Source organism: Halichoerus grypus, chromosome 6 (genome assembly GCF_964656455.1).
Source record: "Halichoerus grypus chromosome 6, mHalGry1.hap1.1, whole genome shotgun sequence".
NCBI lineage: Eukaryota > Metazoa > Chordata > Mammalia > Carnivora > Phocidae > Halichoerus > Halichoerus grypus.
Window position 1 is genome coordinate 113,350,948 of NC_135717.1, and position 26,665 is coordinate 113,377,612.

Here is a 26,665-nt window from a genome sequence, read left to right on the forward strand (position 1 = left end):
ATAGGAAAATTCCAAACCATTGTTTAACAAAATGAACCCAGTCTGGGCACTTATGCCATTTGTTTCTTTTGAAATGTCGTTATTACACAACTAACATCTGTGGATCTAAGAGAATATATTTAAATCAGTTAGGTGTGGCTGTAATTTTTGAAAGAACCATAGAATATTAAAACAGGTCATGATTGTTTATTATTTATTGCATTTCGCTCAGAAAAGGGCAGGGAACTTTCTGGGAACTTCAGGGAATATTTAAATACCTTTTTTAGTATTTAAATACTCAAACCGAACCTCTGAAAGAAATAATTTATGTAAATGATAACAAGTTAGGTGTTAGGGGTGCCTGGGTGGCTCAGTCAGTTAAGCATCTGACTCTTGATTTTTTTTTTTTAAGATTGTATTTATTTATCTGACAGAGAGAGAGAGAGTGAGCAACAGAGGGAGAGGGAGAAGCAGGCTCCCCTCTGAGCAGGGAGCCCAAGGCGGGGCTCCATCCCAGGACCCTGAGATCATGACCTTAGCAGAAGGCAGATGCTTAACCGACTGAGCCACCCAGGCGCCCCTGACCCTTGATTTTGACTTAGGTCGTGATCTCAGGGTCGTGGGATCAAGCCTTGCGTGGGGCTCCCACTCAGTGGGGAGTCTGTTGGAGATTCTCTCTCTCTCCCTCTGACTCTGCCCCTACCCACCCTCTCTAAAAATAAATAAATAAATCTTTAAAAAAAAGTGTTAGGACGTTTGTTGGAAATGAAAACAGAAACTCTACCTGTTGATTATCAAAAGTAGAGAACATGCTATCTGTGGAATATTGTATTATTGTTAGTTTTTTACTGCACTTTTTTTTATTATGTTATTTTACTGCACTTTTTAATAATTTTACACATGTCTGTCGACAGCCATACAATTTACAGTGCTTCTCTGTGGGAGGAGTCTACTTCCAGGTGTCACTGGGGTCATGCTGGGCCATGTGATTTGCTTTGGCCAATGGAGTGAGAGGAAGCGATGTATGCCACATCTGAGCACGAGTTTCTGGCAAACACCAAGGGCCATTGCAGTTTGGCATCTATTTTCTCTCCCCTGCCATGTCCAGTGTGTCCTGGAGAGAAGCTGCTCCTTCAGCTTGGATCCTGCATGAAGAAACAGGAGCAGAGCCATAGCCAACATATGAAATGGGACTGAGAAATAAAACTTTGTTGTTGAAAAGCAACTGAGATTTGGGAGTTATTAATGACCATAATCGAGTGAAAACTGGCTAATCCAGTATCTTATTTATCACAGGGCAACAATTCACAAGTCCGGTTTTTGCCTGAAAGATGTTCATCGATCCTGGTCCTTTAGAGAATGACATTGCTCTAATAATGATGATTATGTAGGTTCTTCCAGAGGCAGATCTGGGAATTCTGCAGATGGTAGTCTGATCAGCTGCAGAATCAAGCTGAATCCCAGAGGCAGGAACGCGGGCTGGTGTCTAACAGCCCCTGCCTTCACTTCCCCGCCTGGCCTGCTGCTTGCTGCCTGCTTTAACTTGAACGTACTGCTTGGCCTCAGCTTCCCCATCCGTAAACTTGGAATAGGACTATTTACTTCATAAGGTTGTTAGGGCAGAGTCAGTTTCTGATTATTTCTTTCATATCAGTGCCTCTTTCCCATTGAGTTTTTCTCCCTCTTATTTAATTAGCTTTTTGTCCTTTTTACTTTGTCTATCATTTTTAATATAAAAGAAATAAGACATTTATGGATTAATGTTTTGCTTTTCTTGTTCCTCTTTGAGTACCTATTCCTTTACCTCTCCCCAATGGCAAACAGTATCTCATATTTAGTACATAATTTATTTTGATATCTAAATATAGTTTATTACACATATAATAAATTACATGTATAATGTACATATATACACTTATTACATATATAGTTATTAGTATATAATACTATATATAACAGTATTTTACATAAGGTATTAGTATACACATAACTATATTAGTATACACTATATTGGATTCATGTGTGTGTATGTGTGTGTGTGTATATATATATATATATATATATACATAAATTAAAATATAAATGTAACCATAGTCTTTACACAGGACACACTTAGGATAAAAGAATTAGTAAAATATTACCTTTTCCTAAAAAAAAAATGGTGAGGAAAAATACTTTCATTTCTCCCTATGAAGTTTTTAAATCTTTTATGTCATTTGTCAATTTTTTCTAATTGTCACTATAGGTCAGGCCCTGTACTAGGACTAGGAACTGGGGATGAAAAGAGGATGAGGACAAAAATGGACTTGTCCCCTTTGAGCTTACCTCCTAGTGGGAGGAGGCAGAAAATAAACAATTGAGCAAATAAATAAACACAATGACTGACCAAGAAAAAATTAAGGGTGACTCTTTAATGACTGGAGAAGAATAGTGGTTAACTTATAGCTGTTTCGAGAAAAGGAAGTAACATTTATTGAGTAACTAAGTTTCAGCTAGTTTATCTGTATGATTTCATTTAAATCGTGTAATAACCTTGTGTGTAGGTCCCTTTGATGGATGAAAAAATTTGAAGTTCACATCAGTCAACTAACTTTCCTCAGATGACACCCCCTGGCAAATTGAAGAGTAGACTTTTAATTCTTACCTCCTACTTCTTCCTCCTGCCTAACTATCTCTTTTCCAGTAGGAAAAGCATATATCTTCCAGTCTACCTTTACCACTATACATCCTCAGTTATGCTATTTTCTAGACGATTAATTATTTTATCTTAAAAGAAAGCTAAATTTCATCTTTCCCTTCACCTTAAGGGCAGGACTCTTTTATAGACAGAGCAGGACTGTACCCAAATTCTAGAGAATACTTTCAAACCACAGTTCTGCTTCTTGAGAGCTGTGTGATTTCTGGCAAGTCACTTAACCTCTCTGAGCCTCTGTGTCCTCATCTATACCAGGAAAAAGTGTCAGCTTTAAGGTTTTATGACCTCGAATTTTGAGTGAGTAGGGTATGGGTTCGTGAATTTTGCACACTGATGTTACACATTGATGCAGAGTCTCTCTCTGGTGATGTGCCCAAGGGTTTGTAGAACTTGGGTCACTTCCTCAGGGGGTGGCTCAGAGGCCTTGGAGAACTAACAACTTGAATCCTGAGTCTGTAGAAGAACCTCCCTTTCCTCTACATCTCACTCTCAATGATTTTTCAGGCTGGGGAAAAGTTTGCCTGTGGTACCCTCTGCCCTTGTGGGTAAAGGAGGCTCGGGGTGACTTTAGAGACTCCTCAGTGGAGATGGGAGCACCAAGGAATTATCATTTTCTTTCTCCTCAGTTGTCTGGATAAGCGTAGCTGTAATAAAGTATAGTTCAGGAGGGCAAAAACCATTTTGGAAGAAGCCTTGAAAGTGATTCAGTTTCAAGTCACAAGATCAATTACGCAAGGTTCTAGAACTCCTGATACTATTACAGCAGATCCATGGCATGGGTTCAGAAGGTGATTCAGGATGTCTCTTTCCTTGGACATTAAAGCTCATTACCTGAAAATTACTCAGCCTTGGCCCTTAGGGAAATCTTAAGTGCCCAGCCCAAATGGCATAATCCTATTTGAAATACCAAGATCTCATGATAATTAACAACGTAGAAAAAGAGAGGGCACTTGTCTGGGTTAGACCTCATCAATTTGATAATTTCCAACCGAGAGGACAATCATCTCCAGATAACTATATGTCTGTCATATAAAGGATCTGTAGACTTTTAGCTGTGTGCGTAGAGTAAATTATCTCAAGAACACTAGGCTGCAGAAAGAAAAAGGGGAATATATTCTCACTTTTTTACGTTCCTGCCTATAAACAGTTTTGACCAAATGAACTTCGTTTGATGATCATTTCTATTCTTGCCTGCAAATTGGACTATGAAATCCTACCTCACAGGGATGTGATGCTGGTAGCATGAAACCATGTAACTAACGGCCTCACATGGTGCTGGGCACAGAGTAGGTGTGGAGTGGATGTCAGTTCTCCCCCTCGTATTTTGCTCATTATACACCTGTCTGATGTCTGTAAGGTGCCAGGCTCTGTGCCTTACAAGCCATGGGGAAGATGTGCAAACTTGCCCTCAACAATCATGTGGTCCGGGAAGGAAGATAAGATGTGTAAATAGACAACTAACTGGTGGGGTTTGAGGGAGCCCATGAAATAGCACCCCTTTTCCTGGCTGAGTTGGGAACTAGGAGACTCAGAGAGGGACCCAGGCGTTGCGTAGATTCTGGACAATATGGCATCTGTTTGCCCAGGAAACTCGCTAGTTCTTCAGTCAGGTACTGCAAAGGCCCCAGTTATCACAACTTGCAACCTAAAGAAGCCCAGGCCTCCTATGGGAGAGCAGAATATTCAGGGGCTGATCCACAGAGGTGGGCGGAGGGCCTGTGGGTAGTTAGCTCGGGGGGGGGGGGGGCAGTATTCCTACAGGTGGAGCTTTTTCCATGTGGAAGCAAGAGACGGGGGAAAGGTGTAACGAAAGAAAACCCTAATAAAGTTTGTTTCCAATTTAAATGGAAGAACTAAGAACAACTGACATTAATACTAGTACCTCATTGCTGGTTGATTTATTTGGTTCCTAAATCCTGGCTCTGTCAGAATCACCTGTGGAGATTTAAAAAGTTATAAATACCTGGCTCCACCCTGTGGGTATTCTAAATTAGAGGATTTGGGATGGGGCCCAGACATCTGCATTTAAAAAACTCTCTACAGATCATTCTGACAGGCATCCAGGGTTTTGACCCACAACATTGAGCAATGTTGGTTTGGTTAATCTTAAAATACACACACACACACACACACACACACACACACACACACCCCTCTTCTTTAGAAGAGGACCAATGAAGATTGCATTACACTTCTGTGTGAATAACTCCTTCAGATCTATCTGTCTGCCAAAACAGATAAGAGAAAGTCAAGAGAGTAGACCAATCAAAAAGTAAGTCCTTCCTCTTTGTATAGTTTTTTTGTAGAAATGACCCTGCAGATATATTTGTGCTTATCTTTGTTCCATCCTTTGTATGCTCAAAGCCAGGATGTCAAAAGGCGGTTTTCCCTAGGGACACGGATAGCCTCCTAACATATTCAGCTGCGGACCTCCCTAACCTTTAGTGAGTGCCTACTATGTGATAGCAACGGGGCTAAGCCCCGTTCTCATCTGTGTTTCCTCAGGGGAGAGAGAGAGGCTAAGAACGTAGTGAGACTAATGAAGGCGCTATGACTGGTAAGAAGGTTTGGGGACCATGACTTCATGAAAGTCCACCTCAATGCTGATGAAGACATGGTAATGCCGTGGCATGGAAACACTAGAGGCCCTGAAACTTGCTACAACTTTTGAACATACATTTGGTTATATGTTTTAAGAACTAAATCTATGTAAATGTTCTTACCATTTCACTCATTAATCCAATTCCTGAGAATTATATTAAGGAAATACTTTTTAAAAAGTAACATGCTATAGGTAAGAAGAGAATAATTACCATATTTTAAAATTACAGCGACATCTAGAAATTGCAAAATATTAATCATTAAGGACATAAGTAAATTATTGCATAGTGACTAACACCTTAGTAAATGTTACATAGACACTTAAAAGTGATCACTATAAAGTCTATGTAGCAATAGGTAAAATGCTTATGACAAAATGTCAGATGAAAAAATATGAGCCAGGATGCTATATAAGAGTTATTCAGTGGCACTGGAAGGGAATGTGAAGATGGATAGTTGTTTGTGGGTTGGAGTAGTTGAATTCGGAGTGTTTTTTCCGTTGTGGATGTGGTGGATAAATATTATTTGGGTTACCCTGCATTCCTTTCTACCCTATATGGACCCAAAAGGAAAAAGAAACTTTCCACCCTTGGCCAGTGAACTGGGATGATGTATGCCTGAAGTTTTTGGTGGCTTTGCCCTTTTTTTTTTCCCTGCCAGATGAAGAAAACCTGCTTCCAATAAGAGATAACTGAAAGCTAGAGAGATGGATCAGGAGGCAGAGAGATGGATGGATGTCTGTATAGATAAAGGGGTAGATAGATTGAAGGATCCACCTAATGACAGTTTATAAGTCCCTGCAACAAACCCCTAAAATTGTCACTTTTGTGAACCCACTGAATTCCTTTCTTATACTAGTTAATCTCCTATAGTCATTTGCAATTCAAAGAATTCTGACAACAGAAGTGATTTAATTGCAAACATTTTTATTCTGTTAGAATTTGCCAAGGTTATTTGTTTTTAAATAAACCTTTTTTTTTTTTTTTTACTTTCTGAAGTCACTGGAACAAGTTGTACTTGTGTGTAAATACTGCTTTTGTGAATCATTTCCCATTAAATTACTGATTGACTTTTGGTTTCTATTGAACTATAATTTCCTCCCTTGTCTTTCTCAGCTTTTCCTGCAACATCAGCCACATTAACTGTTTTCCCACATCCTGCTTCTGACAATAGATACCCTGAGAATGCTTCCAAAGGATGATCTGAAACACAATGTGAATCCAAATCTGTACAAGGCAGGAATATATGGGGAATTTTGAAATAAACAACAAACGTTAACTGGACACCTACTATATGCCAGGCCCTGGGACCACAACAATGAAAATAAAAGCGTCCAGAGTACCTGCCCTTCAGGTAGTTCTAGCTGTAAGTGCATGTGTGTACTCATCGGAGGTACAGGGCCCGTCTAGTCTGGGACTTAGTACTTATTATATACTTGCTTAATGTCTCTGCCAGGGCAATAGGATTATAACCAACGTTTATTGAACTTTTACTCTGTGCCACACCTATGTGCATTAATTACTGTTATTATATTATTATTTGCTGCAGAAAGCTCTATTGTTTGCCCTCGGCCCACCGTCGGGAGAGGGCCCCGGGGGGCTACAGAGCTGCCTAGCGGCCCCCCGCAGAGGCCCAGGCCCGAGCCCGAGGGCCCTCCAGGGCTGCCGGGGCCCCAGGCGCGCTTGCGGCTGAGCCTCGGGAAGGGACCCGCGCCCAGCGCGCCCGGTGGGCCCAGCCCGCCGAGGTGAGTCGGGCGCTCGCTCGCGTCGTCCGGCTGAGGCCGGCTGAGTCCGGCTGCGTCCGGCGGCGGGGCCCGGGCCGCGGTTCGGCGGGCAGCGGGGGGCTGGGCGCCTGCGCGGGCGGCCCCCGGGCCTGTCGGGAGCGGCAGCGGGGCCTCTGCGCGGGGTCGGGCCCCCGGCCGCTGGGCTCGGGAGGCTGCCGCCCGGCCTCCGGGCCTGCATCTTCCGGAGCCGCGGGCGCCGTCGGGCTTCTCCGGGGCGTTCGGCGGGGGGCGGGGAGGGGGGGCCGCGGGGCGCGGGGCCGGAGCCTGGGCCTCGCGGTGGAGAGAGAGGCGGGGAGGCCGGCGGCGTGCGAGGCTGCGGGTGCTGGACGGGCCTCGGCCGCGGGGACGGGGGCCTGGCGAGGCCGGGAGCGCGGCCCCAGATAGGGTGCTGGCGGGTCCCGGGGGGCGGAGGGGGGCTGAGAAGAGGGTGGCGGAGTTTGTGTCTGGAAAAGAGGTTGGAGGGTGGTCGGAGGCCGGAAGGAGGGGCGTCCCTGGGTCTGCGCCGTCCCCACGCTGCTGGCGCGACAGACGGTCCGGGGGCCGCCAGGGGCACCGCTTATATGCGTTCGTCATTCTGTTCCCATTTACCAGGTGAGGAAACTGAGGAGCGTGAGGCTATTTCTTGTGCCCAGGTGGCCGAGGTGGATGTAACCTGAGGTGGTCTGGCTTCTTACCACCCAATAGCGCCGCTTACACGATATTGTGAGAAACGTGCTCAGAATTTGCTGGATCTGATCCTTACTTCAATTTTTGACATTTTAAAAAAAGTTATGAAATTAAATCTTGGTGGTGAGGAAGCCAGATAGCTGGCCAGGATGAGAAGGGAGAGTCCCTTCTCAACTAGTTATACTTAGAGCTGTAGAGAAAAACGATCTGAAAAAATGAATTCATGAGTACATTCTCTTCAACAGATGTTTGTTGACTGTCTGCTACTGAGCAAATGTTGTCAAAAGCCCTCAGTTTAGTATGGGTAGATGAAAAATAAGCAAATCCTTAAAATATGCCATAGCGTGGTGAGTCCTATAATAAAGGAATTACAGAGACACCGGGAGGGTATTGGAGAGGAGGGGGGTAGAGAGGGGCAAAGTCCTGAAACGGTTGACATGTAAGCCGAGCATTGAAGTATGGGTTCCTACTTCAGTGGGCACGAACCCTGGGAGGGGAGCTGTGTAGGGGTGGTGTTGGAAGACCCTTGAGCCAGGAGGGTCTGCTTTTAAGCTCACTGCAAAAGTGTCTTGAGAATTGTAAGTGGCTCCAAGTGCAGGACTGGAAAGAGAGCTGGAAGTTATGCAAACTAAAGGAAAGCATTTGGACTTAACCTTGAGATCAGGGTCCTATGAACTTTCTCAGTTGCATACACCTAATGGTAAAAACAACTTGAGCGTGTTAGTCTTCAAATATGTAATTATTTAATACTTTATATGGATATTTATTTATGAATGTACTGTCATCCTAGTCTGTTGTATCTCTTACAAAATACATAGGGATAAGATTACATAGACAATATTTAAAGATAGTTCTTTCTTTGCTCTCATTAAAATACTCAAAATTAGAATGAGCAATGTGCTTGAAGGTTTGAAAACTTTGGTTAGTTTAATGCTTTGTGATAGGGTAATTTAAAGGACTGGTTTTAAGCTCAGTTTATTTTGATTTCTGGGTTTAATCAAAACAAGGTACTTCAAAAAGAGAGTTCCAATCGAAGAAGTGTTCATTGGCAGGATTAACTAAATCACGATGCTATTTTTTTCAAATCTCAAGCCCTATGTTCAGGTTTTTCTTGAAATTTAATTACTAACTTTCCATCTTCCCTGATGTTAATAAGTCATTCTTGCAAACTCTTTGGAAGGTGTTGCAGTTTTCATTTTTAGCAATTGGTTCAAACCCATGCATAGTCTTTATCTGGGAAGTTTTAAATAGCCTAGGGAGTTCTGTTCCTAATTTTCTAATATGCAGATAGGAGAGTTTGTTTTTGTTGTTTTTTAAGTGAGACACATTCACATTATTTTCAGCCATCAACTCGTTAATGATGGGGAAATATTTCCCAAATGTATGAGTTATCTCTTGCTGTGTAACAGACTGTCCCCCAAATTAGTGGCCTTAAACAGCAGACATTTATCATCTCATCGTTTTTCTGGGTCAGGAATTCAAGACTGGCTTAGCTGTGTTCTTTTTGTCTCAGGGCTGCAATTGAGGTGTTGGCCAGTTCTCCAGTCAAGGCTGGATTGGGGGAGAATCTGCTTTTAATGTCATTTACATGCCTGTTGGCAGGCCTTAGGTCCTCACTGGCTATTGGCCAGAGATAGTAGTTCCTTGCCAGTGGGTTTCTCCAGAAAGTGAGAATGAGAGAGGACAAATAAGATGGAAATCACAGTCTTTTTGTGACATAATTTCAAGTAACTTTTTAAATATTTTGTTTGTTAGAAGTCAGTGCCTACATCCAGCCTATACTCAAGTGGAGGGGATTATACAAGAACCTAGATACCAGGAAGAAAGGATGGGGGTGGGGTGGGGGGAGTGAGGGTGTGAGGGGGAGAGGGGCAGTCTCAGAGACTGCCTACTACACCCATTTTCAAAATAGCAGATTTATTTAGAAAAACATTATTTATGATGAATATGTCATCTTTACCTTGAAGAGATATATTAAGTGTATTTATTTTTCTGAAAATATCTGCATGATCCTGGCAGCCACTAGTCATCACAGGAAAGGTCAGACAACTTGGGAGCCTCATCTTTTGCAAATAAAAAATGTGTAAGTTATCTTTTAGTCAGACAACTCTTTTAAGTATTTTACACAACATAACTGGCAAACCAGTATGGGTATAAACTTTTTAAATCTAATTTAAAAGAATTGCAAAGAATCTACGTCATAAAGGACTTAATTTTATAAGATTAACCATGGATGACACCCTATTGTACATAGAATGCAATTCATTCCAATTACAGTAGAGCTCCCTTTCTTCCTTTAGAGAACCTTAGGTAGGTCATGGGTGATTCACTTTCAAGGAGTGAAAAACAGTAACCAAAGCTCTAATCAGGAGTCTACAAAAGATTAAGAACCTCTGTTCTAGGTAATGGGTAGCTATTGAAAAATGTCAAGACGGAGAACATGAAGAGATTTAAAATGTAGAATTCTGCTTGGGTAGCAGGGTGGTGGGTAGCTTGGAGAGTGTGAGCCCGGAGGCAGGGAAAGTGGTAGCTGTTAGCTCCCCTGTGAGACAAAAAGTAGCAAGGGATTGAACCATGAAACTACAGCTGAGCATGTATTCATAAAGGCAGTGTAGAAAAAAATCATGTCCTCTAAAGGAAATCATAATTCATATCTAAAACATTTCAGGTTCGGGGCCCCTGGGTGGCTCAGTTTTAAGCATCTGCCTTCAGCTCAGGTCATGATCTCGGGGTCCTGGGATGGAGCCCCACATGTTGTTGGGTTCCCTGCTCAGGGGGAGTCTGCTTCTCCCTTTCCCTCTACCCGCCCCCCCCCCCCCGCATGTGTGCACACTCTCTCTTTTTCAAGAGAAAATAAATAAATAAAATCTTAAAAAAAAATAAAACTTTTCAGGTCCTCTTTCTTTCTTTTTTTAAAGATTGTCTTTTCTTTTATATTATTATTATTATTCCTGGAGATTCAAGCTGGAAGAGAGGGACAGATTCAGAAAAATGAGTTGTCAATATTCTAAAAAGTCTAGTAATATAGTAATAGAAGAAGGGTATTTGGAAAGAGAGGCTGTAGAGTGGTATTGGTGCCCCCAAATATATGTGCAGTCTGATAAACATTTTTCTGGGTTGGAAAATATAATTGGTTTGAATTCCACATCTGTGCCATCTGTAAGAAAGGGGAGGTGTTTTCTGTTTCTTTTCTTTTTTTTCCCCTTCTAGCTTTTTAATTTTTTTTTTCCTGTCGTGCCCAGCATTGCTTTGGTTTTGTCTAGGTTGAGCTATATCTGCTGGCCAGTCTCTTATCTCCCTCAAATAATGAAGGCACACATCTGTGGTGCTTTGTTCACCTACACTTCTTTCATGGCCCCTTCACCTACACTTCTTCTTTCATGGGTTCCTTGGGCACTGCTGGGACTGTCCCAGTCAGCTGGAAACGTCATCGCCGTGGCGTTGTGGTCACCATGGATTCCCAAGGTGGTGGCTGAGGTTCCGATAAGGCGGTGAGAGGGGTACAGGAGTCCTGGCCATCATGCTTGTGGAGAGTCACGTGGAGAGAGAGAAGGGAGGCAGCTTCCTTTCAACAAGGGCCTCTTTCAGTCCTTGCACGGCCTCGTGTTTCCCAAAGCCCAGACTTGCTAAACCGATCCAGAAACAACAATCTGAATGCACTGGCCTTTCCCTGCTGCCTCCGTAGAGGCTGAAGTTATCCCTGCACCCTGGCCAGGGCACCCTCCTGGGGAACGCGGAGCCAGTGTGCTGTGGGAGTCCAGGCTGGTGTTGGGGTTCGCAGCTGCTCCCCCACCCATGGGCCCCTTCTCACTGTCAGCAGAGCCCGGGCCCAAGGGTGGGCGGGGAGGGGGCTGTGCAAGACCCATCATTCTGAGCGGGGAGAGTCAGCAGGACACGGTGGATTGTTCCTATGAGATTATCTAGACAAGTAAGATTTATTTTGGCTGTCAGGGCCGACGAAGTGAGCCCTCAAACTGCAATTATTTTCAACCCGGCTGGTGTTAGACCTCGACAGCAGAGCTCCTGGCAGGTGGAAGAAGGTGTTTGGGGAGCCCCAAGAAATCTGACCTCTTTTCCATAGCTGTGTCTTGGGAAAAGAGCTCTTCGTTGGCTTAAGGGTCTGGTTTCAATCTTGTGTGGTGATTGTTGGGGCTTGTGCACTGGGTATTTCATGCAATTTTCTATTTGAAAAACAAAGGTTTACAAAGACAAGGTTTTTTAAAAAAAATTTTAGGTATAGGCATGAGAGATTCTTCCCAGAGGCTTCCCCTAATCTGCCTCCTTCTTGAGCAAGACCCCACAGCTGCGGTGTGGAGTTGGGTACAGCTGGACTGTAGTCTCCTGCAGTGACTTATTAATTGTGGGACCTGGGCACATCGCTTCTCTTCTCTAGGCCCTGTTTTCTCATCTGTAACAACAGCTGCTTTATCATAGGTTGGAATTCCTTAATCAGCAAGGACTGGAAGTAATGAGTAAAGTACGAGAATAGTGCCTGTCATGTCGAATGCACTTGTTAAAGGAGAAATATTATTTTACTCTCAAAATTGTCCCCAGTGTGGCCTGCAGGGCCTTCGTGGAGGAATGAATCAAGGTTTCTTGAAAGGGGTATGTGTGTGTCTTGTGACCTGTGTAAGGAACATGACCAGCTTAGTCAAGAAGTATTTATAACAGTACCCACTGACAGCACCGTGCTGACGTATTAGGGATCGTTGTCCAAAAAGCAAAAACATAAGCTTTAATGACTTCTAGTCATTACGAACTTGCCATCATATGTGGCAAGACATGTTAACAAAAACGTTCATAAAAATGTAACTTTTTAAATCATAGATAGGTTTGTAGTTCTCTAGCTCTTCTTATAATTTTTAGTAGTGTTAAAAAAAAAAAAAAGTTCTGCCATTACTCCTAGATGTCTCTGCCTTTTGGTGATTGAGATGAGGCCAATAAGTCACTTCCAGGGTTTTGAAGTTATTTGGGTTTGGGGCATTCACATTCCCACTTCTGGTAAGGGTAAATAGAAAGCTGACTCATTACCCGATCAATGCAGATAAACATGTGAGGTAGAGGAGCTTGCTCCGTAATTTATGTCCGCCTTCTAATCTGATTCAGCTCTCCGGTTCTTGTCAACCATGTGGGTGCTAAGGTGTTCTGGAGAAGTTTGCAAATTCCCTCACTTTTGCCCTCGGCTACTGAGGGGTCACTCTTTCTGCTGCCCCCTACTGTCTTGCTTTGCTGTCTGGTCAACTCTGCAGTCTGCCCAGCACCCCACTGCCCTTTAGAGCTCTTTTCCTTGAAGCCTTTCCAAACAGGTGCCTATCTTTATATAGCCGAGACTGCCTTTTGTGTCTCCATATCCGTCCCTGGGTGTTTACCCGCATTTATCCGATCTCCTCCAGGAGAGCTCAGGAGGCTAGGGATCCAGGGTTGGTTTTCATGTAATGCCCCACATTGTTATGGATTACATGAATTTCAGAGACAAGAGATAAAAGGCGTGTTGGGGAAAGCTCACAATACACTTCTTTTGTTTTTTAGGTTAGTAGTTCTCATCTTGGTCTGATATCTTCCTGTTAACTAAATACTTATTAGGCAAGGTTCTGAATTTTTCTGGCAGGAATGTGTGCAAGTTTGGACTGGTAGACGATTCATAGACTAAGGAATTTAAATGTCCTGGTGTACTGCGAAAGTCAGAGACATAGAATTAGGAAGTCCTGCGCGGCAGAACCAGGACCTGAGGGCTGGCAAGGCCCCTTTGAAGTTCCCCGTTGCTCTCCCCGTGGACGTGGGACAGGTGGCCGGAGCTGAGTGCTCTGCGGCGGGGGGATGGAGGAATGAAGAATAAGAGTACTTATTCCACTCCTAGCCTGATTCAGTGGGTAGTGGTGGTAATTACTACCACTTCCTGAGACCCTTTGTCCACACACGGTGCTATTTAAAAAAAAACACACACAACATTATCTTATTTAATCCTCACAAAACGCCTCAGTTTTACACAAGAGGACACAGAGGCCCAAGGTCACACAGTGAGTAAAGGGTACAGTCAGTCTAGGCATCCAGGTCTGTCTGATCTTAAAGAATGTGTTAAGGCTCATTCTCACCTATTTATCTGTTCATTTTGACTTTTGAGCTTTTTTCTTCCCCCACTGGGAGGGAGGGTAACCTAACATGTTTTAGCTGATGAGAACTTGCGTTATACGTAGGGCTTAGCATGCTAGGTGGGTTTGCAGTACATTTTTGTCAAGTGAATGAGTGAGCCCGTTCCAGGCACGTGTGGTGGGAGATGGAACTGAGTTGAGCGGTATCTGGGAAGGAGCCCTGTTGAGGGGGGTCAGAAGGAGGCCTCTCTGACTAGCTATGTGATCTTGGGCAAGTTGCCTAAACTCTGTGGGCCTCAGAGCCTGTAGAGCATAGTGGGCTGGGGGACAAACAGTGTGTTCTCGCCGATGCTCATTCTTGTGAGGCACGGGGAAAAGTCTACATCCTGTCGGGCGTGTGTGTTCATAGTCAAAGAGCGGAGACCGAGTCAACTGTCCATGCCTAGGATTCTGCTCTCTGTTTTTATCTCAGAAACCTGTGTTTGTGATTTATGGTAAATGTGTCTCTTTTCCTGTGCCATTTCTCTCATTTGACAAAGAGAGCAATATTTGCATACTTTCTTGCTTAATATATTTGTTATGATCCTCAAAGTTTCATAGAAGATAAATTTTTAGTAATAATGTGATGAGGCTTAATGATTATAAAAAGTTGTCCCTAAATATCATCTAGTGAAAACCTTTCTCAGCCAGGAAGTGCTGAACTGTGATGGCGTTGAATATTCTGGTTTAACACAGATGTTTGTTTATTTACTTATTTATTTTTAAAGATTTTATTTATTCATTTGAGAGAGAGAGAAAGAGGGAGAGAACTGAGGGGAGAGGCAGAGGGAGAGGGAGAAGCAGACTCCCCGCTGAGCAGGGAGCCCGATGCAGGCTGACCCCAAGACCTGGAGGTCATGACCTGAGCCTAGGGCAGATGCTTAACCGTCTGAGCCACCCAGGCGTCCCAACATAGATGTTTTAATATCCTGAAAATATCAGTGCTTGTAGCAGTTGAAGAAAGGCATCAAGAAAATCACAGATTATTCAGGTACAATACACAATTTTCCCAAGTCTACCTTTAATTGAATTCACTGACAATTCCTAAATTGAAATCATCTTTAATTACAACATTATTCTTGTTTTATAGAGTAAATTGTTTCAGTGAGAAACTAGATTTCAGAGATAGGTGAATATTATTAACATCATGTAACCACTTGTAAAGGGCCAACTTTGATTTTGATGGTCTTGCCTATTTTGTGGTCTTTTTCTGAGATTCTGATGATCAGAATATACACATTCCAGAAACAAAAGTGTCCTTAGGGAGTGACGTGAAACCATTAGTGTGAATGACCAGGTACAGGAGGAAGAGAGACTGTGTGTTGAACGCTGGATTCCTTGTTATTTAGAATGCATCAAGAGGAAGACATTAGCGGATTTCATGAGGAAGAAAGCAGACACAGCAGTTGAGTTACTTACAGAAGGCCACACGGATAATAAGCGGCAAAACTGAAAGGAAACCCCAGATCTTTTGAGCTTCTCTGTAAGTAGTTGTTTACTCTACCACCCCCTGACATTGGTCCCTGTTTCTCTGAGAGCTGACAACCCTTTCTTGGATTTGTAAGATTTAGACAAAGGACAACTTCATTGCTTAAATGAAGTAAAGAATTAGTCACTTCATCCGCTCATGAGAGATGGTTGGAAAGGGCAAATGCTTTTGAGAAGTTGGGTGGGTAAAAAGCTTTGCTGGGCGAAATCTGTTTCTGGCATTATATCCCAGAATGTAGTGGTTAACTTACAAAATGGGTGATGGTGGGGTTTGCAAGGAGGGCAAGGATAAGGGGATTTAAGGGAGGAATATTTCAAGATGGCAGAGAAGGATTGTGTCTCTCGTCTCTCAAAGGTGCCTTATTTGACGGAAGCCTGTTTCCTTCTAGAGAATTCTTGTATTAGAAGGGCTTGTGATGGATCTTGCTTCCAGGTGTCTCTTTTAGAGATCTGTGCTGTCCAGTCTTTCTCCTCTCTTGTTAGTTTCATGTGTCCAGAGGTGTTTTCATCTGTCTCCCCTGCATTCTTACTGCTGGAAGTTGAGCTGACTTCATCTCCTGCTGCTGTTAAACTGACCCCCCACCCAACCCTGGTTAACCCCAAGAAAGAGCCTAAGACAAAGGTACCTATTGGAACACATTGTTTTGGCCTAGTTGTCTTCATAGTCCCATTTGTAGGGGACAGGTTATCTTGGTTTCTCCCACAGTTGGTTTGGAAGCCTGCTCAGCTGCCCTTGTCGCTCAGCTCTCCAGGGTCACTTTTGTCATCAACCAAATATTGAAGCAGGTGGAACTAGCCACCAGTAATGAGACCCACAGTGAAAGAAAGTGACTCAGTCCTGGCAGCTCAAGTCAGGTTTGAAAGAGGTAACCAGGGGCGTCCAAATGCCTCCTTGTGACTTTTACAGCAGAGGGCCTTTGAATGGCTTCACCCCCAAAGAATGTGCCATCCAGTGTCATAGATGTGACTGGTTCAGTGTTACTGGACGTACCCTCGTGCAGTCTCCTCTCACAAAGCCACCTGGCCCGAGTCGGCTACTGGAGAACCAGGTCTCCGGGCTCTTGCTAGAGCAGCTCCAGCATGCGCGTGAGAGCTCAGGTTCGGGCTGACGTTTAGGCACAGGTACAAAACTCGGGCTGCAGTGGAAGATTCAAATGAGGCCAATGGCGAAAGAAGTGTGTTATAAAGCGCTCCTGTGTCTGAGTTTTTCTTACACAGTTTCCTTTTGCTGATCTGTTCGCAGTCATTCACATGTTGCTCACTGAATGTCCCCCAACACGCACAGTTCTGTCTGCCTTGCTTCTCTTTCTCTCCAGTCTCAGAACACCCGCTGGGTCACGTTAACCCACCCTCCAAAGATCTTGGAAATTGCCCAAGTAGTCAGTCTATCCTGCCCAGCTGGGCACTATGACTGCTTAAATTTATGTAAAGGAAGAATAATCCAGTGGGAAAACACCCTATTATATGAAAGAAGACATGAGTTCTAAGCCAAGTTTCATAAGGTCATAGTTATGTGACTTTGTCTCCTTTGGGCAAGTCACTTCATTTCCTAGTACCTCCAGTTTTAATCTTGTGTGATAAAGGTAAGATGCTAGTCACATCCCTATGTACAGGGATGCTATGAAAAGTAATAAACCAATGCATGCCAATATAAGACCTTCTTTGAAGTAAATCCTACGTAAAGTCAGTAAATTGAGGTTATTGTCACAGTGATGTGAGTGAATGTACATGCTCAGCAAGTCTTGACTATATAAACATAGGGAGGTAGAAGAGATGTGTTTTTGTGTTAGAAGGAATAAATGGCCAACCACCACCCCCCTTTTTTTTTATTTTCAGGGTGTGTGTGCATTAACATTTTTTTAATTGCCCAATTCCTGCTTGTGAAGCTTTTGCTAAAACCGGTAAGTTTAGACTATCTGGTGAACAACCATATCCTCTTGTTATTGATGTTTTAAAAGATTTAAGTATTTTGACCGAAATGCTAAAGAACAAAGTCAATTGTTTAACTAAAAAGACAATGTAAATATTTGTGTAGGTATTTGGAGTATCTATTTTCACAGTCTCAATACTTCCTTGCAAATGTTTGAGAAAGAGTTAGAATATGGCTCTTTGAAAAGCGTGGGAAATTAAGGATGAAATAAAAACCTGACCATAGACTTCCTTCCTCAATTTTGAGTGAGATCTCATTGAGGTTCTCTTATAATTGGATGTGGACTTTATTAGCTTTGAATGTGACTTCATACTACTTATTTTTGGAAACTATTAATTGCATTTTAATAGAGACATGGTTTACAGACATGGAAATACAGTTCTTGGAAAATTAAAAAAAAATGTGGCTTCCATTTTATTCCTCTTTGCATTCACTCATTCCCAGGCTCTGCAGATCAATTTAAACTTCATAATTTTGTTTATTAGTCATTCACTTTCTTGTTTGAGCTTTTGATCATTTATTCCTTTATTAGGTCATCTATTCATTTATTTATACATCTATCATCAAATAGTCAATGACCTAATAATATGTGCCCCTCACAGTTTTAGGTGTATTTATATTTTATAAAAGTGTGGATTTTTATTTAGGCATATTTCTTTTATATTTGGCAAACCAATCTTTTTTTTTTTTTTTTTTTTATAAAAGATTTTTCTTTATTTGAGAGAGAGCGAGCACATGAGAGGGGGGAGGGTCAGAGGGAGAAGCAGACTCCCTGCCGAGCAGGGAGCCCGATGCGGGACTCGATCCAGGGACTCCAGGATCATGACCTGAGCCGAAGGCAGTCGCTTAACCAACTGAGCCACCCAGGCGCCCGCAAACCAATCGTTTTAAAGCACATCCTGAACCCTGGAGAGACATATGACGAATATGCCTTAGTGTGGAAGTAAGTGAATGTCCACAAATGAGGTGGAACCCGTGTTGGGGAAGGTGGGCCACAGGCAGTGGCCACAGCGCTGGTTAAGGCCACACCATCAGTACCGTGCCGTGGGCACCTGGTGCTGCTCACAGGTGTTTGCTGCCGCACAAACTAGTTTAATCCTAACAATAACTATTCGCATGCTCATTTTAGAGCGGAGGCAATGGAGGCAGAAAGCCTCAGTCGTAGTAGTGTTCTCAAAGTTACAGAGCTTATTAACTGCAGGATTCAGAAGAAGCATGTTACAAATCTCAAGCGTTTCTGTGAAAATTAAAGTAGACAAGTCATGTAAAGTGATTACGTCTCAATAACCATTAAAAAAGACTACAGAGTCATTTTTTTTGTGACTGCACTAAGTGACTGATTTAAAATGTGGCCCCCGGGGGGGATTTGAATCTGCTCTCTATGAGCTGTGGGACCAGGGATAAGGTTGTTTCTCTCCCCTGTGCCTCCGTTTTCTCATCTGTAAATTCAGGAGGCGGATTATGAGGGTTAAATGAAATAATAAATATGAATAATTTAGCATAGGTCTGACATATGATAAACACTTAATAAATACCAGCTATTTATTATTATTATTATTATTATTTTCACTATCGCTGTATTTCCACTCTTCCCCACAAGAGAGGCAAAGGCTGATAAAACAGCAGATGAAATTAATTTTTGACTCACGCAAAGTCAGCAAATTGAACCTCATGCAACTGAAACATCATATTTTATGAAATTGATAAATTTCCCACAGTATATCATACAAGTTACTGTAGTGCCCAAATTATATGATGCCAAGAAGCAATTTATCATGCAAGAATAGAACGCTGAGAGAATAAGTGATTCTTTGCAATTCAGTTTGTATTTAGTGAGCATCTTTGGTGTGTCGAGCACAGCGGTGCTGTGCTTACTGCAGGGGTGAGGCGGGTGGCTCACGAAAGGGAACCCATTTTTGGTTCCTCCACTGCCAAGCATACAGTTCTGTGGGTAAAGCAAGTCATATACAGACCAAAGATTACATAGCAAGACCTGACAGATGGGGAAAGTGAGGTAACCATTGCCTTAGAATCAGAAGGGAGAGGCTATGTTTGCAGAGTATTTAGGAAAGCTCCATGTAGGTAATGGGACCACTGTGAGCGGCAAAGAAGTGAGAAGTGCATCAGAAGAGGTGAGCAAAGTTACGATAACTAAGAGTTGAGGAAACTTAGGAGATGGTTTTTTTTTTTTTTTAAAGATTTATTTACTTATTTGAGAGAGAGAGAGAGAGCACGCGCGAGTGCTGGGGGGAGGGGCAGAGGGAGCAAGAACCCAAGCAGAAACACAAGCAGAGCCCCACTTGGGGCTCCCTCCCATGACCCTGAGATCAGGGTCCTGAGATTACCACCTGAGCCGGCCACTCAACTGACTGTGCCACATAGGGGCCCCTAGGAGACAGATTTCAACAGCAAGTCAAGAAAGTTGAAATCAGTCGGTTAAGCATCTGCCTTCTGCTCAGGTCATGATCCCAGGGTCCTGGGATTAAATCCTGCATGGGGCTCTTTGCTCAGCGGGGAGTCTGCTTCTCTCTCTCCCTGCCACTCCCCCCCGCTTGTGTTCCCTCTCTCTCTCCCTGACAAATAAATGAATAAAAATCTTAAAAAAAAGAAAGTTGAAATCATTTCTATTTTTTAACATCTTTGAGCTCAGAAGTTACTTTTTGAGATATACATGGCCTAGAAAAAAAAAAAAAAGCATGGGCTTTGGAAAAAAGATAATTTGATGATCTCAGTCCTGCATTTATTAGCTGCGTGATCATATCAATATATTTAACCTTCCTGGGCCTCTCTTTCCTCCTCTGTAAATGAACATATTTCTTGTTCTACCTAAGTAGCTAATTATGAGGCTCCAGGGAGATGAGGGCCCTAACTGTGCCTCAAGGCCGCACAGAATTCTGTGAGTGTAGGGATTTTGCAGCAGCGTCTGTTTTTAAAGGACCTACCTTTTACTAGCACCACTCCCCCCCAACTTGAAAGACATGTGTAGCCTAAATAGTATACAGAACAAGCTTTTCCTTGTATAGCAATTTCCCCCCCCCCCCCCATTAAATACTTCTGAGTTCTTGGTAATTCTTTTATAAACCACTTCCTTTTGTTGAAATCTTGAACTAGTCTTGATGTAGAAACTGGCTGTTGGCGCAATGGTGAATGAGCCAGTTTGTTAAAATTACTGCCTGATCTTCGGAGAATGGTGGTCTCTTCTCGTTCTTGGTCAGAGATTACAACTACCTCCCAGTCTTAGAAACTCAGCCTTAAATACTTTTAATTCACCACATCTTGCTGTTCTGTAATTCTAGCTTGCAAAATAAGCTCTCCTAAATATATCGTCGGATGACTACTCCGGCTTGTTATGCTTTCAATTTCTTACATCTTGGGTTATTTGAAGATGTTTATATTTACCTAATCCCCAAGCAGCCCCAGGGGAAAGCAGGCTGCCACCAGGCTCCATGCTCACTGTCTGCACTCATTGGCCAGGAGGGACAAGATTCACTTCCCTTTGTTTATCACACAGGTCACTACATTTCTGACTCAGCTGCACATTCCTTCCTCTGTGATACTCTAATTGGAATCATTGCTACTCTTGATGCCCAAATGCTGGGTTAGTTTTATTTGCCTTTATGTTCTTTTTTCTTCTCTTTGGAAAGTCTAATACCTTGCCCCTTTTCTATTCTCCAAAAGGAGTTAAAAACTAATATAAACTGATCTTCAGGTTATGTGACTGTAGGTTTAATTAGAACAATTGGTATTAGTCCACATGGCTGGGGGATTGGAGGAAGGAGGAAAGAAGCTGTTATAAAATTGTAATATATGTTTAAAAACAAAGTTATGATTTTCATCTTTTCCTTATTCTTTGATGCAATGTATCTTGTACTTCAAGGTTAAAATGTATCTTCCTCTCCTGAAATCTTGGATATAAACCCTTGCTTCCTAGTCTTTTTTTTTTTTTGTGGGATACCTGACAGCCAAGGCAGAGGTTGAATTGACAACATAGATTAGGCACCCTTTGCTGTTGAAGGAAAACCTTGTTTGAAGGATTAAAGCTTTAATTGTGCTGTGCTGTCTGATCCACCCTCCTCCTTTCCCTCCTCTGGCTTCCCCTTCTTCTTCCTCCCCCTTTTGCTTTGCAGTGCTCTTCATAACCACTTCTCCCCTGGCCCAGTGGGATCTAGAGCTCCAAGATGGCACCCTTCTACCTTAGAGTGCTCTGGGCAGGGCTCCTGTCAGCCTCAGAGGGAGTGGTCTGCCGCTAGAGGTTTCTCTTCAAGCAGTCAGGCTGCCGTGAGCACGATGTTTTGGTGTGTTTGCAGCCACTTCCTGTTGCAGAATTTGGGAAGTGAATCTGGTAACTGCCTGGACTGAAATACTTCCCCTTACTCTCTACAGCAAAGAGAAGTTACCTGAAATCGATGCCGACTCTTTGGAGTAAGGATAAAGCGCTGTATTTTAAGGAGGCCACAGTGAACAGGGCAAGAACCTCAGCTTCATCAGCTGGACCTGGCTACACAACTTACCTTAGCTTGAGTTTCCTCTTACATCAGATGAACAGATACTATCTTCCTTACATAATTGTTATGAGAAGGCAATGAGGTAACTTAAATGAAATGCCAGGTACTTGGGAGGCACACTCAGTAAGTGGTAGCCATTTCTCTTGTGGAAAATATATGCTGTTTTATATCCACGTTGTGGACTATGCCTCCTGAAGTTTGTTTTTTGAGTTGCATTGGTGTGATTCGTATTTCTAGCATAGCCCCTGTACTCTGGGTAGGTGTTTGTGTCCACCTTCCCCAGCAGAAGGAAAAATCCTGGGAGGAAGAGAGGCTTGGGGTGCTCCTCATTGTGCTGAGGTAGAGAAGCATAGGGTGCAGGGCCTAAGAGCTCAGGCTGAGCTGGGCTGGCCGGGTTCAAATGCTACTCCTCAGCTGTTAGCTGTGTGACCTTGGACAAGTTGCTCTGCCTCTCTGTGCTTCAGTTTCCTCATCTGTAGAATAGGGATAATAGCGTATACTACCTCAGGGAGAGTTTGTAAGAATTAAAAGAAAAATATTCGCGAGTATATGACAGAGGCTTAGGACAGCGCCTGGCTCAGGTTTTACTAGTCACGACACACATCGGACTGCCCACCCCATGGTGAGTGTTCCCCAAATGCAAACTTGTAGATGAGTGGGTCGTAGAGCCTCCCTCTGTCCCTGTGCTCTACAGGGGCCCCAACTAAAAGTGAGAACTGCACATGCTGATAAGAGATAAAGAGTACTGAGTAAAATTTAGGCTCCTGTTCATGCGGGAGCATTCCTGGGGGGCGGGACCTTGACTGGGACCCTACATGCAGAGTCTAGCTCAGCACAGTGTGCCCCATAGCATTCACTACCCACATCATCAGTATTTTAGACTGTCACCTGCAAATGGTTGCTGCATGCCTTCAGATGGGCATTTAGGTCTCTGTCAGAGATATCCTATTTCTCCAGTTCCTGGCCCTCCCCATTGCACCCCCTACCCCCATGCTCCTTCTTCACTTGGTGAATTCCTACTTGCCCTTCAAGTCTCAGCCCAGTTGGGATTTCTTCTAGGAAGCCTTTACAGGCCTCCAGCGAGCTTCTGCAGGCCCCTCTGTTTCCCTCTCATTGGGGACCCCAGGGTTCCTGGCTATATCCACTTTGGCAGTCAGTTCTGTGGGGACAGGACTGTGTCCAGCTTGCTGTGCTATATTTGTAACTCCTGGCCTCTGGCATAATAGATTCTAAAAATATGTTTCACAAATGATACATGGAACACTAGAAAGTGCTATGGGACGTAAGCAGTTTCTAAGAGACATTATCCTTGCACTCAGTAAGGTCACCATGCCAGGGGGGATGGGGGGGACACATGAGAACATAGCTTTAATGGGAACATACCCATGCATTTTACAACTACAGAAAAAAAAAAACAAGTAGGCAGGCTCATAACACCTGATTTAGAAAATAGTCCTATTATATGTAGTGTTAACCCAAAACCTCAGTGTTCAGTTTAGGGTAGAATTTGGGGATACAAATTGAATGGGGGATTCAGCACAGATAAACCACAGAATAAGGACTGATTAAATATTGTACATTTTTTCTTGTAATAGCTATCCTTTGCCTATTTATTGACAGTCCACCTAAAGGAAGCCAGCTCGGAAAGTTTAACCCATCATATTTTTAGAAGTACTTAAGTGAACTCTAACAACTCCTTGAGAGTTATGGCAACGTCCAGGACGTTTTTTGTCTTTGTTGGGCATATGATATATTACACCTGCTGGGCTCAGTGTCTTTTAAGGAATTCTGCAGATCAAGTGCCAGGCCATGACGGGAGACTTGTTCTGAAGCAATCATCAGCCAGCTGGAAACAACAATTAAAAATATCTCTAAGTTTGCTCAGAGTGTTGTCCACAATGCCCCCTACGTGTCCTAGAATTGTTTCCGCGGAGCGCACGCCCGTATCACACTTGACACCCGCTAGGGGCGTCCTATCAGGTTGAGTGGTCTACCTGCAAGCCTTTCTGCAAGAAAATTAAAAGAAAAAAAGAAAATCCTTGTTGAGCTTTGACTCTGTGCTTATAATGCCGTTTATAACCCAAAGAATTGATATCTTCCAGATGAAATGTGAAGTGCAGCACAAAGACATGTGTCTATATCAAGTATGAGAACATGCTGGGACTTTGGAGCCATTGTGAGACCTTATACAACTGTATATAATTTGGTCATTTTAATAAATTACATGATATTTTGTTCTAATAAATGAAACTCCCCATTCTTGTTTTTCTTTCTCAACTGGAGGAAACTAGAAAAAGAAGGACTATTTTTGCTTTGGGATTGGATTTATTTTTGGCTTATTTGTTGATCTGGGGGCATGTTACAAGCCTGTGTGGGGAGAGGAAAGCCTTGAAATCTGCAGGACGAGGCTTCCCGTCCTGCGTCTGGCACCAGTCAGGCACACATAACTGGAGTGAGTCGCCTGCCCACCTGATGGGCAGTTTCCTCATCCGAAAGGCAAGGATAATGTATTTACCTCACATGGTTGGTCTCAGTGTCCAGGACATACTTGGCAACAAGAATCTTAAAATCTGACCACAGGTTGCTTTTTTTACATACATATCTGTAGAAGAAAACTGGGCTTGGGCCATAAACCCAGAGTTTTGGTTCTGCTACTTCTTAGGTTTGAACAAGCTAACTCAGAACGGAACCTTGACCCAGAAGGACTTTGGAGGATCATCCAGTCCAGCTCCTTTGACTTACAAATGACAAAACTGAGGTCCAGAAAAGTGCCAGGCTTTGCCTCAGGCCACGTATTGGCCATAAACCAGGTGTTGGGGGGTGCCCGGTCCCAGGGTTTCTCAGCCATAGTGTCCTACCTTTGGTAAAGAGCTATGGAGATTTGTCATGATATCCTCATTTTTTCCTGGTGTCTACCTAATTTGATAATTTGAGGGCCAGAAAAAAAGCTACTTTATATCAAAAGAGAAAAATGGCAACTATGACTGATCAAGAGAGAATCACAGAGTGGAGGGCCTTAGAGCTCAGGTGTAGTCAGAAAACAGGCTGAGAGGGGTGAATATCACCATGGACCTACACATGTACACCCAGTGCTAGAGCCCCTGATTCCCCCGTCTCTTTCTTCACATGACAACTACCTCCGTTTGTTGGGAAATGGTAAGGCACATATACCTTATGTTGTTGAAAAACCTTCACAGCAGCTGGTTCAACACTTAGTACCCCATAAGTTTCTCTAGATCCTTCTAAATAATAGGAACAGTGACAAACTGCTACCAGAATTTTCAGTATATTGTCAAATGGGATTTTTAACAAAATGCACCTGTGTTCTCTGCACCTTGATCTAGAAACAGAACATTATCTGCATTCCAGAAGCATCCTGTATGCCCCCACCATGTACTACCTCTATCCTCACTTCTAAGAGCATACATTAGTTTTTTCCCCCTATTGTTATACTTGAAGTATAAATGGAATAAAACAGTACATATTCATTTATGTCTGGCTTCTCTGGGGGAATATTTTGGTGTTGGCTTAGATCCACGAGAAGTAGGATTCCAAACTGGGGGGCCCTCAGTGCAGAGAGAACGTCTTCTGAGTACTGCAGCTTCATTGTCATGGGGAGAAGCTGGTATCAACATAGCGGTTGATTAGTAAGAGTGTGTAGGTGTAATGGAGTTGAAACTTGTCCTCATTGCCCAGATTTTTGTGCCTTAAGTGATTCATTTTACACTAAATTATAATTTTAGTTAGGCCAATTGATGTAAGTAGTACAAAATTGAGGAAAGTGAAAAATAAAACTCCCTTGTGTGTTTCCCTTGAATTTGTTACTTTTAAGAAAATTTTTGGTTTTATCATATGTTCAGAAGAGACTAATGAATTTTCTAAGTAAGTCATCCAAATAAATAGAAACTCTTTTTTTAAATTTTTCATTGTTATGTTAATCCCCATACATTACATCATTAGTTTTTGATGTAGTGTTCCATGATTCATTGTTTGCGTATAACACCCAGTGCTCCATGCAGAACGTGCCCTCTTTAATACCCATCACCGGGCTAACCCATCCTCCCACCCTCCCCCCCAGAACCCTCATTTTGTTTTTCAGAGTCCATCGTCTCTCATGGTTTGTCTCCCGCTCCGATTTCCACCCCTTCATTCTTCCCCTCCTGCTATCTTCTTCTTCTTTTTTTTTTCTTAACATATATTGCATTATTTGTTTCAGAGGTACAGATCTGTGATTCAACAGTCTTGCACAATTCACAGCGCTCACCATAGCACATACCCTCCCCAGTGTCTATCACCCAGGCACCCCATCCCTCCCACCCCACCCCCCACTCCAGCAACCCTCAGTTTGTTTCCTGAGATGGAGAATTCCTCATATCAGTGAGGTCATATGATACATGTCTTTCTCTGATTGACTTATTTCGCTCAGCATAACACCCTCCAGTTCCATCCATGTCGTTGCAAATGACAAGATCTCATTCCTTTTGATGGCTGCATAATATTCCATTGTATATATATACCACATCTTCTTTATCCATTCATCTGTCGATGGACATCTTGGCTCTTTCCACAGTTTGGCTATTGTGGACATTGCTGCTTAAATAGAAACTCTTAAGGATCCCAGATGATTCTACCTTAGTTATCTGTGTCTTCTTACTGTCTAACTAAATAAATGACTGGCACATGGTAGGGATGCAATAAATGATGCCTGCTAGAATAAATCTATAAATGAATGATTAGGTGAGTTAAACCAAGCATCATAACTTTCTCATTCTGGAGCGTATGTGTCATCAAAGGAAAGAGTAGCAATAAGAGCCTTAACATTCTTTGTAAATATTGGAAGGCAGTTTTGGAAGTCGTTTTGCCTTTGGTATCTGGAGTCAAGCAGTTCTA

The 26,665-nt window shown here is 42.9% G+C and overlaps 2 long non-coding RNA genes across 5 annotated transcripts in view; both read left to right on the forward strand.

The window, feature by feature from the left end:
• Positions 1 to 1,204, forward strand: part of LOC118553034 (uncharacterized) — a 31,044-nt gene extending 29,840 nt beyond the window's left edge. For both annotated transcript variants that reach the window (XR_004925789.2, XR_004925790.2), the window contains one exon: positions 894 to 1,204. This is a non-coding gene — a long non-coding RNA (uncharacterized LOC118553034). The remainder of the gene's footprint in view (positions 1 to 893) is intronic.
• Positions 1,205 to 6,010: 4,806 nt separating this feature from the next.
• The window catches only part of LOC118553036 (uncharacterized), a 49,175-nt gene continuing 28,520 nt past the window's right edge, over positions 6,011 to 26,665 (forward strand). Inside the window, exons 1-4 of one of the 3 annotated variants that reach the window (XR_013448546.1) lie at positions 6,011 to 6,640; positions 15,202 to 15,335; positions 17,177 to 17,241; positions 23,878 to 24,025. This is a non-coding gene — a long non-coding RNA (uncharacterized LOC118553036). Of the gene's footprint in view, positions 6,641 to 15,201; positions 15,336 to 17,176; positions 17,242 to 21,653; positions 22,625 to 23,877; positions 24,026 to 26,665 lie in introns of those variants that run through there. The other 2 variants (XR_013448547.1, XR_013448545.1) reach the window with 2 other exon arrangements.